The sequence below is a fragment of the Sus scrofa genome, chromosome 7 (genome assembly GCF_054392235.1).
Source record: "Sus scrofa isolate SSC_HxYL_T2T_F1_AM1 chromosome 7, Sscrofa_HxYL_maternal_Yorkshire_Landrace_v2.0, whole genome shotgun sequence".
NCBI classification, from domain to species: Eukaryota; Metazoa; Chordata; class Mammalia; order Artiodactyla; family Suidae; genus Sus; species Sus scrofa.
In genome coordinates this window covers 29182886-29196926 of record NC_139389.1, presented here as the reverse complement: position 1 = coordinate 29196926, position 14041 = coordinate 29182886, and the positions used below count along the sequence as shown (strand labels likewise).

Sequence of the window (14041 nt, the reverse complement as noted above, 5' to 3'; positions counted from 1 at the left end):
CTTTTAATACAACACCATCCTTTAGTCACATGCACTAAGGGGGTGTAAGAAATCTAATACTTGTAGGAGGTTGTCATAGGAAAAGGTAATAATGAGAAGGAATATATGACAAAAACAGGAAGAACTGATATGAGGGACAATCATCAAGTCTGTGTCACAGAGCTTTATATTGACAATGAACCAGTAGGGACTAGGAAAAAATGTATTTATATCTTGCTAGGGGAGAAATGCGATCTTCTTTGGGGCAAAGTGATCATTTCACCTGGAGGGTAGACTTATGAATTACATCAGTACATTCTCCTTCAGCTGAACAGATGTTTAGGGAGCCCGAGTCAGAGGACCAAAGTCTGAAAAGTGGTCTCAGGACACCATAGAATGTGTTCTGGGGAAAGGTGAAAATGTGGGATCCATCTGTCATGTTGTAGAAAGATACATCTCCAGCCTCATAATCCAGGAATATCCCCACCTTAAGGGGTCTTTCTCTTAGAGGAAGAGAAGTTTCCGGGGAGGTGAGGGCCCAGTAGTCCCCGTCATAGAGCCTAATGGCCCAGAAACCATTCTGTGGGGACATAGTGAATACCCCCTCCCTGGTCACATTATCTCTACAAATTCCCAAGTCCCAAGATTGCATGTCCCCAACCTCCACCTCCCAGTAGGCCCTCCCTGAGTTGATGCGCAGCTGACCCAGCACACAGGGAATGGAGTTGAATCTCTGTGTGGATCTGGGAAGATCTTGACAAGTTTCTTGCCAGGTAACTCGCCTCCCTCTTTCAGACACGAGGAGGGCAGGATGGGCAGTGGCTTCATCCAGGGTCACATTTGCTGCAAAGACAAGTGGACTATCAAGTTTCTGGCAATGGTCGTAGGCATGGGCCAGAAGGCTCCCGTTCTGTCAGGACTCCTCTGGCCCTGGGTAGATCCAGCTCACTTTTACCCAGCAATCCTCCAGCCACTCCACAAAAAGCAAGTTCCCTGCTGGATCTTGATAGACTCACCAGCTTCGATTTCCTCGTTCCTCTAATATATAAAGAAAAAATAATCATGAGATCTCACCATCTGAAAAATAAATCTGCCTGTCTGTCCAGAATACCATGAATATAATAAATTTCCTAAGATTATGTCAAGCATAAGAGCAACCAAGGAATATACTCTTTCATAACTTGAACTTCTTTTCACAATCTATTAAATTGTGTCTGACTTGAGACCTGACCCATCTTCTGTGTCTTCTAAGTCAACGTTCCTATAGGATAAATATCTATAAACTATTTAGGGTGTCTCCAAGAAAATAGGGAACATGGTGTATCTGACCAAAGAAAGTATTTTTCATGTTAGTGTCCTCAGATTTCAGCCCATGAATACCAGTGTACATATGCTCAAAACACAATGTTGCAGTTTAAAATGGCTACAATTTAATGTTTCAAACACATTATTATCTGTTAAAATATTGGGTAATCTAGGGGGTGCTTTGAGTTTCTTTGATTTTCAGTATTTGTTGTACACACATAGATATTTATTTAAAATATCTTTGTGGAGACAGAATTAAGATGGCAGAATAGAAGGACTGGAGCTCAACTTCTCTCCTAAAAACAACAAAATTCACAACTAAAGTCTGAGCACACTTCACCAAAATGGACCGGAAACCTTAAAAAATATACCCTACTCCAGAAGAAAAAGAGGAGGACAAATCAAGAGGTAGGAGGGTCTATTTCATGATATAAACAACTCCATACCTCCTGGATGGGAAGCTCCATAGACTGGAAACTAACTGGTTCACAGAGACTCACCTACAAGAGTGAGAGTTCTGAGCCACACATCAAACTCTCACGTGTGGGGATCTAGCACAGGGAGAAAGAGCCCCAGGGCATCTGGCATTGAAGGCCAGTGGGGCTTGTGTGCAAGAGCTCCACAGGACTGGGGGAAACGGAGACCCCATTCTTAAAAGGGGCACACAGACTTTCACGTGCACTGAGTCCCAGGGCAAAGCAAAGTCTCCAAGGGAATCTGGGTCAAACCTGACTGCAGTTCTTGGAGGACATCCTGAGAAAACAGGGGTGAATGTAGCTTGTTGTGAGGGAAGGACATTGGAAGCAAAGCTCTCTGGAATATTCAGCAGCAGCACCTTTCTCTGGAGGTGGCCATTATGGGAAAATCTGGCCCCACCTGTCAGCCAGCTGCTGAGAAGCCCCAGGGCAAACAACAATCCATGTGGGATCACAGCCCCACCCCTGAGTAAACAGGCTACCTAAAGACCCCTCAGGCACACAGCTGCTTCTAATCCCATCCAGAGACTAAGCCCCACCCACCAGAGGGATAGGAATCAGCTCCTCCTACCAGGGGGCAGGCATCAGCCCCTCCCATCAGGAAGCCTACACCAAGCCCCCATACTGACTTCAGCTACAGGGGGGCAGACATCAGAAGTAAGAGAGGCTACAACTCTATTATCTATAAAAAGGTCACCATACCAAAAACCTATAAGAATGAAAGACAGAGAACTATAACTCAGATGAGGGAGAAAGAAAAAACCCCAGAAAAACAGCTAAGCCATGAGGAGATTCTCAGCCTCCAGGAAAAAGACTTTAGGCTGTTGATGCTGAAGATGATGCAAGATATTGGAAATAAACTGGAGGCAAAAATGGATAACTTACAGGAAACACTGACCAAAGAGATACAAGATAAAAAACTTAAGCAAGAAGAGATGCAAAATACAATAACTGAAATAAAGGATTCATTAGAAGCCACCAACAGCAGAATACAGGAGGCAGAAGAATGAATAAGCGAGGTGGAGGACAGATTAGTGGAAATTACACAGCAGAACAGAAAAGAGAAAAAAGATTGAAAACAAATGAAGAGAGTCTCAGAGAACTCTGGAACAATGTGAAATGCACCAACATCCGTATTATAGGGGTGCCAGAAGGAGAAGAGAGAGAGAAGGAAACAGAAAAAATATTCCAAGAGATAATAGCCAAAAAATTCCCTAACATGGGGAAGGAATCACTCGCTCAAATCCAGGAAGCACAACGAGTACCATACAAAATAAACCCAAGGAGGAACACCCTGAGACATATACTAATCAAACTGACCAAAATTAAAGACAAATAGAAAATCTTGAAAGCAGCTAGGGAAAAGAAACAAATAACATACAAGGGAACCCCGATAAGGCTATCAGCAGATTTTTCAACAGAAGCTCTGCAGGCCAGAAGGGAGAGGCATGATATACTCAATGCGATGAAAGGAAAAAACCTCCAACCAAGATTACTCTACCCAGCAAGGTTCTCCTTCAGATTTGAAGAAGAAGTCAAAACCTTCTCAGATCAGCAAAAGCTGAGAGAATTCAGCAACACTAAACCAGCCTTACAACAAATACTAAAGGAACTTCTGTAGGCAGAAAAGAAGAAGAGAAGAAGGAAAGAAAAAAAGAGCAACAAAAACAAATCCAAAGCAATCAAGAAAATGGCAATAAAAACATACATATCAATAATTACCTTAAATGTGAATGGACTAAATCCCCAACCAAAAGACATAGACTGGCAGAATGGATACAAAAACAAGACCCATATATATGCTGTCTTCAAGAGACCCACTTCACTTGTAGGGACACATACAAATTGAAAGTGAGAGGATGGAAGAAAATATTTCATGCAAATGGGGATCAAAAGAAAGCTGCAGTAGCTAATACTCATATCAAACAAAATAGATTTTAAAATGAAGAATATTTTCAGGACAATGAAGGACATTACATAATGATCAAAGGATCACTCCAAGAAGGTGTTATAACAATTTTAAATATCTATGCACCCAACATACGTTCACCACAATATATAAGGCAACTGCTAACAACCTTAAAAGGAGAAATTGATAATAACACAATCATAGTGGGGGACTTTAACATACAACAATACATTCAAAGGATTGTACATCATGATCCAGTGGGATCTGTCCCAGGGATGCAAGAGTTCTTCAATATCCACAAATCCATCAATGTGATACACCACATTAACAAACTGAAGAATAAAAACCATATGATCCTCTCTATAGATGCAGAAAAAGCCTTTGACAAAATCCAACACCCATTTCTGATAAAAACCACTCAGAAAGTGGGCACAGTGGGAACCTACCTCAACATGATAAAGGCCATATATGACAAACCCACAGCGAACATCATTCTCAATGGTGAAAAGCTGAAAGAATTCCCGCTGAGATCAGGAACAAGACAAGGATGTCCGCTCTCGCCAGTACTCTTCCACATAGTTTTGGAAGTCCTAGCCACAGCAATCAGAGAAGTAAAAGAAATAAAAGGAATCCAAATTGGAAAGGAAGAAGTAAAACTATCACTATTTGCAAATGACATGATACCATACCTAGAGAATCCTAAAGAAGCTACCAGAAAACTGTTAGAGCTCATTCATGACTTTGGCAAAGTTGCAGGATACAAAATCAATACACAGAAATCGATGGCATTTCTATACACTAACAATGAAAGAAAGAGAAATTAGGGAAGCAATCCCATTTACCATCGCATCCAAAAGAATAAAATACCTAGGAGTAAACCTACCTAAAGAGACAAAAGACCTGTACTCCGAAAACTAGAAGACACTGATGAAAGAAACCAAAGATGACGCAAATAGATAGAAAGACATGCCATGCTCTTGGATTCGAAGTGTTAATATTATCAAAATGACTATACTACCCAAAGCAATCTACAGATTCAATGCAACCCCTAACCAATGACCAAGGATATTTTTCACAGAACTCGAACAAAATATTTTAAAGTTTGTTTGGAAGCACGAAAGACCCAGAATAGCCAAAGACATCCCGAAAAAGAAAAATGGAGCTGGAGGAATCAGGCTCCCTGACTTCAGACTATACTACAAAGCAACAATCCTCAAAACAGTAAGGTACCAGCCCAAAGACAGACATATACATCAGTGGAACAGGATAGAAAGCCCAGAATTCAACCCACGCACATACAGCCATCTAAGCTATGACACAGGAGGCAAGACTATACAATGCAGAAAAGACAGCCTGTTCAATAAGTGGTGCTGGGAAAACTGGACAGCCACACAGAAAAGAATGAAATTAGAACAGTCCCTAACACCATACACAAAAATAAACTCAAAATGGATTAAAGACTTAGATAGAAGACCAGACACTATAAAATTCTTAGAGGAAAACATAGGCCAAATATGCTCCAACGTAAATGACAGCAACATCTTTTCAAATCCACTTCTTAGAGTAATGACAGTAAAAACAAAAGTAAGCAAATACAACCTAATCAAACTTAAGAGTTTCTGCACAGCAAAGGAAACCCTAAACAAAACAAAAAGACAACCCACAGAATGGGAGAAAATCTTTGCAAATGAAGCGACTGACAAGGGATTCATCTCCAAAATCTGTAAACGCCTCCTACCGCTCAATACCAAAAAACAAAAAAACTAACCCCCCCATCAAATAATGGGCAGAAGAGCTAAACAGACAATTCTCCAAAGACATACAGATGGCCAAAAAACACATGAAAAGGTATTCAACATCACTCATTATTAGAGAAATGCAAATCAAAACCACAATCAGGTTATCACCTTACACCAGCTAGAATGGCCATCATCAAAAAGTCTACAAACAGGAGTTCCCGTCGTGGCACAGTGGTTAACGAATCCGACTAGGAACCATGAGGTTGCAGGTTCGGTCCCTGCCCTTGCTCAGTGGGTTAACGATCCGGCGTTGCCGTGAGCTGTGGTGTAGGTCGCAGATGCGACTCGGATCCCGTGTTGCTGTGGCTCTGGCGTAGGGCGGTGGCTACAGCTCCGATTCAACCCCTAGCCTGGGAACCTCCATATGCCGCGAGAGCGGCCCAATAAATAGCAAAAAGACAAAAAAAAAAAAAAAAAAAAAAAAAAAAGTCTACAAACAATAAATGCTGGAGAGGGTGTGGAGAAAAATGTTGGTGGGATTTTAAATTGGTGCAACCACTGTGGAAGACAGTGTAGAGATTCCTCAGAAAAGAAAAAATAGAACTACACTTTCATCCAGCAATCCTACTCCTGGGCATCTATCCAGAGAAAACCTAGACTCTCCAAGACACATGTACTCCGATGTTCATTGCAGCACTATTTTCAATAGCCAAGACATGGAAACAACCTAAATGCCCATCGACAGAGGAATGGCTAAAGAAGATGTGGTACATATACACGATGGAATATTACTCAGACATTAAATGGAATGAAATAACAGCCTATTTTGTTGGAAATTGATCCCATATGTCCTCTTTTAAAATGTCTGACATGGGAGTTCCCGATGTGGCTCAGTGGTTAACGAATCCGACTAGGAACCATGAGGTTGCAGGTTCAATCATTGGCCTCACTCAGTGGGTTAAGGATCCGGCAGTGCCATGAGCTGTGGTGTAGGTCGCAGACACAGCTCGGATCCCCCGTTGCTGTGGCTGTGGTGTAGCCCGGCAGCTACAGCTCTGATTAGACCCCTAGCATGGGAACCTCCATATGCCACCAATGTGGCCATAAAAAAGGCAAAAAAAAAAAAAAAAGACCAAAAAATAAAAATTAAATTCTGACAATGTTTGTATTGTGAATAGTGTCCAATCATTATTCTGTGCACATACTACTAAACAGTCATTTGGGAATATATACCCTATGTGGTTTACTTTGGAAGTTTCTATTTTCCTTTTGAATTAATGAACTAAAAGTGAGGGAAGGAGAGTCTGAATTAGCACAGGGAAATAAGAAACCATAATGCTGTTAAACTTAAAGTTTACATCATTTCTTCCCTCTTCTATATGACAACTAAAGAAAAGTGTATTCTCAAAAACGTAAATTAAGGTATACCTCTTGAATTATTGTTACTTCTATATTTACACCATTTCATTACTCATGCATTCTCTGAGGGGAGCCAACATCCTCTTATGCCTAGCAGAGTCCCCTGTGCAGAAGAGATGGTCAACAAGTGTATAAAAGGATTCTCTTTCTCTTTGGGGGATTTTTTTCCCCTTCAATCAGCATCTCTAAGCATCAAGCATAATGAATGAGCAGAGAGAGAGAAAAGAAATGTTTCATTTACCAGTATCACAGGAAAACCATCTCTGGTTATCGAATGGATAACCGTTTCAAATTTTCTCTTCCTTCTGAATTCCCAGAGAACACTGTGACATTACAAGTTCTCCACAAGGAGGAGCATAAGGATGAGAAAGGACACGAAATCCTCCAGGGCATCCTTCAATCTCCCAGGCAAGCGCTGGTAGGGGATAGAACCACACTCAGTACCTACCTCATCTTAGACATGATCCTGCTAGCTACCACTCCTTCTCCTGTGGTTCCTGTTTCCCTTCACAGTCTCTCTCATGAACAAGCAATTAAAAGAAAGCAATGAAAATGATAGAGTCCAAGTTCTAGAAGAAACTTCCCTCTTCTCTGAAAGTTGTCATTGATGTTCTGATGAGTGTCATTGGACTCATTTGACTGCTCAATACAGAAAAATATAGTAGTCTCATTCTAGTATTCACTGATTACATCAGGACCTACCATGTTCTTAGAGGCATAGTTTGATAAGGAATTGACAAATTTGATCATGAAAAGAATATGACAACTCTAACTGAGAATAATTTGGACACCCCCCAAAGAAGAATAAATGGTTAAAATGATTGAAGATGTTGAGCCTGTGGAGTGGTTGAATGGTGGCTTCCCGAAAGATCGATCCATGTCTTAATCCCCAGAACCTATGAACTCAACCTTATCTGGAAAAAGAGCAATTGTAAATGTAATTAAATTAAGGATATTGAGAGAAAACCTTCCTCAATGTTCCAAGTAGGCTCTAAATTCAAAAATAAATGTCCTTATAAGAGATACATGCAGAGAAGGTGGCCTTGGGAAAATGGAAGCACAGATAGAAGTTATATAACCACAAACCAAGGAATGTCTGTGTCACCACCAGAAGCTGGAAGAAACAGAAAATACTTTCACCTAGAGGTTTCAGAGAGGGTGCACTGCTACTAAGACCTTGATTTCAGACATCTGGCTTTCGGAACTGGGAGAGAATAAATTTCTGATCTTTTAAACCACCAAGTTTTTGGTAATTTGTTAGAGTAGCCTTAAGAAAATAATACAATCTGAAAAGGAAAAACCTTTGGGCGATTAAGGTAATAATATTCAAACACCTAAAGGACTAAGCATGTGGAACAGTGGTCATCCTGAGAAGTCATCAAGCAGAATTAGGACTATTTTGTGGAGATTTCTTAAAGTCAAATTTGCAACCTGTATAAGAGAGAAATGATAACAGCTGCTGAAGATAAAAATGTCACCTGCTTCAGAGAGGTAATCCATCAAGAGCAAACGGTCACACAATGGAGATTGTTATGGGATCACAATAGCTTTGGAGATGGTATTGAGGAGATTCTGGCACTCTGAGAGGTATAAATAAGCTCCTTTTTAAGGGTTCATGTTTGCTAAGAATCGGTATCCCTTCCCTCAGATTTGAACTACTTGTCACCAAAAATCCCAGCCATAGGATTAGTTATTTATCTCAGTGAACTCTTTCTGGAGGTAGAGGGATTTCCTGATTTACAAGTAGATCCACAGATGATATTAACAGAAGATTCGTGCTAAATTTTCCAAATTTACTAGAATGTGCACTTAGGAAATGTCAGTAGCAACAACAGGAAACAACCTTGATCCAGAACCAAAAGTAAAGACAGGATCACCTCAAAAGAAGACAAATCTTTAAAGTCTACCCTATCTCCTTTGTTTGATCAATGAAAGTAAGGAAAGATTTAAAAAAGAAGCTCCACAAACCTAGCAACCAGATACTGCTTTTTGTTTGTTTGCTTTTTTAGCCTCCCAGCAGCTTTTTTAGCCTCCCAGGCCAGGGATCACATCTGAGCCAAAGTCACCACTGAAGCCACAGCAGCGGCAACACTAGATCCTTAGCCCACTGTGCCAGGCTGGGGATGGAACCTGCATCCCAATGCTCGCAAAACACTGCCCAGCCTGTTGAGCCAGAGCAGGAACTCCCAGATGTACTTTTTACTACCATTCTCCAATAAAAAGAACCATGCGGGGCTCCACGGAGAAATGGTTGATTCTAGGACTGGCTCTGAAGCATTTTGTAGTATCAGAAAGTAAAAAGGGCTAAAAAAGTTGATGAGGGCATATCAAAGAGGTGCAGAAGCCAAATGAAAGGGCTCCCAATGGCCAAAGCTGGAACAATTTAAATAACAAGATTAAATAATATTGCCTTAACCTAAAGTATAAAATAAATATGCATAAGTCCATCCATCTTGATAAAAAAACAAATGATTAAATTAATTAATCAGGAGAAAAAGAGACAAACATTTCATGTAAATGAATTCCAAGTAATATACATAGGTTGTATTACTTTGTCCTCAAGGAGGGGAAGCATAACTTTTCACTCCTTAGATGTGGGGGTTCACACATAGTGATGCTTTCCACGGTGTATGGTATGGAAATGGGAGGTGGAAAGGAATAATTGTGCAGTGGAGAAAGCTCATAAACCTTACTTCAGTGAGGTCAATGAGTCCAACATAAATCGTGTTGATAGCATATACACTTGATATGATGTGATGAAAATGGCAGTTTACCTCTGCAATCTTCCTCTTGTCTTTCCATGAGAAAAACACCAGACAACTCTCAGTTTGATGACATATAAAATTCCTGACAAGGACTCCTGAAAATTGTCAAGGTCACTTTCAAACCAAGGAAAATCCGAGAAATTGCCATAGCCAAGAGGAGAAACATCTAAACCAGCTATAATGCAAAAAATAAAAATTGTTATAAATGAAAAAAATACAAAATGTAATATGGGGTTTGTAGCAGAAAATGATAGTAAATAAAAAGTAAGGACATCTAAACAAACATGAAACTTCAGTTAACAATAATGTATCAATATCTTCTGGGGATAACCAATTATCTATTACTCAATAAGACAAAAAGACCGAAAGAGTTCAAGCTCAAGCAAGTTGTCAGAGAGAGGTAAACGGTGTAGGAATGAAGTCCATGACAGCCAGGAATTGATCTGTTTTGTTCAGCAGAGTCGGTAAAAAAAAAAAAAAATTGTGTTATGAATATATAGAGTATATTCTCCTTGGCATGTTTAAGTCACGAATTTTCCAAATTAATAAACACTTGTTGTGTGTCACATCAAGAACGTTCTAAAATGTTTATGTTGCTTTGATGGCACAGTTGAGGCGTGGGATTCTGTGCTCCACAGAGTACTCTCTCCATTCACAAAACTGACTTATGGAGCAAGGGGATTCTGCTCTCTCACATAACATAAAATTCTTTAAGAATACCTATGGGCCCACTCTTAGGAGATTGGTTAAAACCACCATGCCCAGAGGCCAAAGGCGGAGCTACAAAGAGCATCAACATGTAATAATAACTGCGTTTATCCTTTTTGAGAAACTTTCCTTTAGCACAAGAGTGTGTGATGAGGTCCGAGTGGCAGCTGAACATAGACGACATTAATTAGGGCTCACCCCTAGCAGCAGAGAGCCCCACCCAAGGGAGTAAAAACTGAGGTCTAGGACCTGGAGGATTACAGAGCACTGGCTACTGGGAAGTCAAAAGAAAGGGACTGGGAAAGTCTGTGGGAGCAGAAATAGCAAGCTTGGGAAGGCATCCCTTCCAGGGGTAAGGGAGGGGCTTAGCTTCCTGCTCTTGGCATTTCACTCTTCTTCCTTTACAAGTTATCTCTTACATCCTCAGGGCCTTCTCTCTTCCTCCACATCTCTTATCTCTTTTCCCTGAATTCTTGAGTAAAAAGTTTAATGTTCTTTTTCAGCACTTTCTCTCCAAGTGATTTATTTCTTCTACATTCTCTTGCAGTCAGTTTTCAATGAAAGATTCTAGTTTATTTACTCCAAAGCCCTAGGAAGTGGCTGCTGCCATATCAAGTACCAGAGATGAAGACTCTCAGACCACCATTCACTATGGTCCTTTCTCCATGTTAGAGATCAGGGAACTCAACTCTCTCTGTCACCTTGTCTGGGCCTAAGGAAGGGCATATGAGGGACCTCTGGCAGGACTAATTCCCACAACTGTAGTCATCATGTGAATGGACAGGCCCCCTCAAACCAGCTGCTCCAAACTACCAGCTCACCCACACAGAAAAGTTCCTCAGTGGGTACCTCCTTATGGTAATTTTTCCTGAAAATTAAAATCTCCTTTAAAGTAGTTCAGTAAAAAGAATATTGAATTCATGTATTTATGACCTAGGCAGTGGGCTGCCTCAAATTCTGACATCAGAAATTCCCTGTATTCTATTATTTATGATTTTTATTTTTTCCCATTATAGCTGGTTTACAGTGTTCTGTCAATTTTCTACTGCACAGCATGGTGACCCAGTTACACATACATGTATACATTCTTTTTTCTCACATTATCATGCTCCATCATAAGTGACCAGACATAGTTTCCAGTGCTACACAGCAGGATCTCATTGCTAATCCATTCCAAAGGCAATAGTCTGCATCTATTAACCCCAAGCACACCATCTATCTCACACCCTCCCCCTCCCCTTTGGCGACCACAAGTCAATTCTACATCTCCATGATTCTCTTTTCTGTGGAAAGGTTCATTTGTGCCCTATATTAGATTCCAGATATAAGTGATATCATGTGGTTTTTGTCTTTCACATTCTGACTTACTTCACTCAGTATGAGAGTCTCTAGTTTCATCCATGTTGCTGCAAAGGCATTATTTTGTTCTTTGTAATGGCTGAGTAGTATTCCATTATATATATATATATATATATATATATATATATATATATATATATATATATAATACCACATCTACCTAATCCAGCAATATTCTATTTTTAAGATGCTCTCGGCATATAATTTTTAGAAACATGATCCCTGATTTTTCTGACATGCTTCAGGCTGATAAACCAAAATAACTTATCCATTCTTATGGGAGGAAAAGAGTTTCCAAATACATGTATTCAAATCAAAACCGGTGACCATTTTTTAACATTAAATTGACAAGCTGTCACTAACATTAAAAAATTAGTAAACCCTTGCAGTGGATTTTTGTAGACATCTTGATCAGCTCCAACAATTCTATAGTCAAATACCTATTGCAAACCCTTCATTCCATATTGTTCATAGTTGTCTTATGTGCATAGCCAAAGCATAATTAATACAAATCATTATTTCAATGTCACAGTGTCAATTGGTATAGAAACCAAAGGGAAGCTGATTCAAACGGTAGTGTTTAGGGTCAACGCATGAATCATAAGCATGTGAGATCCTTCCTTGGACCATCATCCAGTGCGTTGGGAGGTTTAAACTTAACAAATAACTTCAGAATGTGTCCATTGGTTTGGGAATACCTGTTTGGAATTAACTTCCTAGGGCAGAGTAAATAATACCTTCAGTTTATCTAAGCCTGACAGCTGGGCAGAGAGGTACCAAGAATCTCATAAGGTATTATGGATGCCTTCCTTAGCTAACTTGATTATACTGATTAGAAGGATAGAGGTTGAGCCTATGCTCATCGTTTTATTTGTCAGCCTGGCTAGGCTATCGTACTCAGTTATTTAATCAACCGATGATCGAGATGCTACTGTGAAGATATGTTGCAGGTATGGTTAGCATCTAAAATCAACTGACTTTAAGCATATTAACCTCTGTAATAGAGACGGCCTCATCTAGTCAGTTGAAGGTCTTAAGGTCTTTCATTAAAAATTAATGAAAGAGAGTGTCAAAAATTCATGCAGTTACTCTTCCTCCAAACCCTCCTCAGAGGGACCTGTGGTGACCAGGGTGACTATGTACTGGGTAAAAGGAAATAATCAGACCTTTCACGGATTTCTGGACACTGACTCTGAGCTGACACTAATTCCAGGAGACCTCAAACTTTACTGAAGTCCACAAGTCAAGAGTACAAGCTTATGAAGGGTAGGTGATCCAAGGAGTTTTAGCTTGGGTTCATTTTACACTGGGTAGAATAGGCCCCCAAACCCATCCTGTGGTCATTTACCCAGTTTCAGAATGCATAATTGGAATAGACTCACTCAGAATACGGCAGAATATCCACATTTGTTCCCGACAAGTGGGATGAAAGCTATTAGGGTTAAAAAAAAAAAAAAAAAAAGGCCAAGTGGAAGACTTCTATGAAAATAATACACAAATACCATTTTCCTGGAGTGACTGCAGAGATTAGTGCCATTGTCAGTGACTTGAAGGACACAGAGGTAGTGATTTCCCACATCTTCCTTCAATGCACCGACTTGGCTTATACAGAAAACAGGTGGGAGGATGATCATGGATTATCACAAACTTAACCAGGTGGTGACCTCAATTGTATCTGCTGTATTAGATGTGGTTTTATTGCTTGAGCAAATTAACATACCCTCTGATAAGTAGCTATTGATTTTGCAAGTGCTTTTCCTTGATACTCGTTGTTAGAGACCACCAGAAGCAGTAATGCTTTCAATGAGCAAGGCCACCAATATAACTTCTCTGTCCTACTTCAGGGGCATATCTACTCTCTAGCCCTATGTTGCAATTTAGTCTCCAGGGACCTTGGTCACCTTTCCCTTCCATGGACATTACACTGTTCAGTCACATTGATGACATTGTGCTGACTAGACCTAGTGAACACAATGTAGCAACTACTCTGAATTTATTGGTAAGAAAGATATTGACATTCAGAAGATGGGAAATAAGTCCAACAAAGATTCAGGGAACTTCTACACTAGTGAAATTTCTAGAGGTTTAGTGCTGTACGGCATATAGAGATATTCTTTCTAAGGTTAAAGATAATTTTGTGGCATCTGGCCTCTCTCTCCACCAAAAAAGAGTCATAACGCCTAGTGGGCCTCTTCGGATTTGGGGTGGCATCATATTCTTCATCTAGGTGTGCCACCCCTTCCCATTTATGTGACTGGAAACTCTTTGTTTTGAGTGGGATACAGAACAAAAGAAGGCTCTACATCGAGTATGGGCAGCCATGCAAGCTGTTCTGCCACTTGGGCTACAGGCTGCAACAAATTCAGTGGTGCCTAAAGTGGT

General features: G+C 40.2%; 1 pseudogene; it reads right to left on the bottom strand.

The window, feature by feature from the left end:
- Positions 1-154: 154 nt before the first annotated feature.
- Positions 155-10484, bottom strand: LOC146401485 (butyrophilin subfamily 1 member A1 pseudogene; annotated as a pseudogene).
- Positions 10485-14041: the final 3557 nt, after the last annotated feature.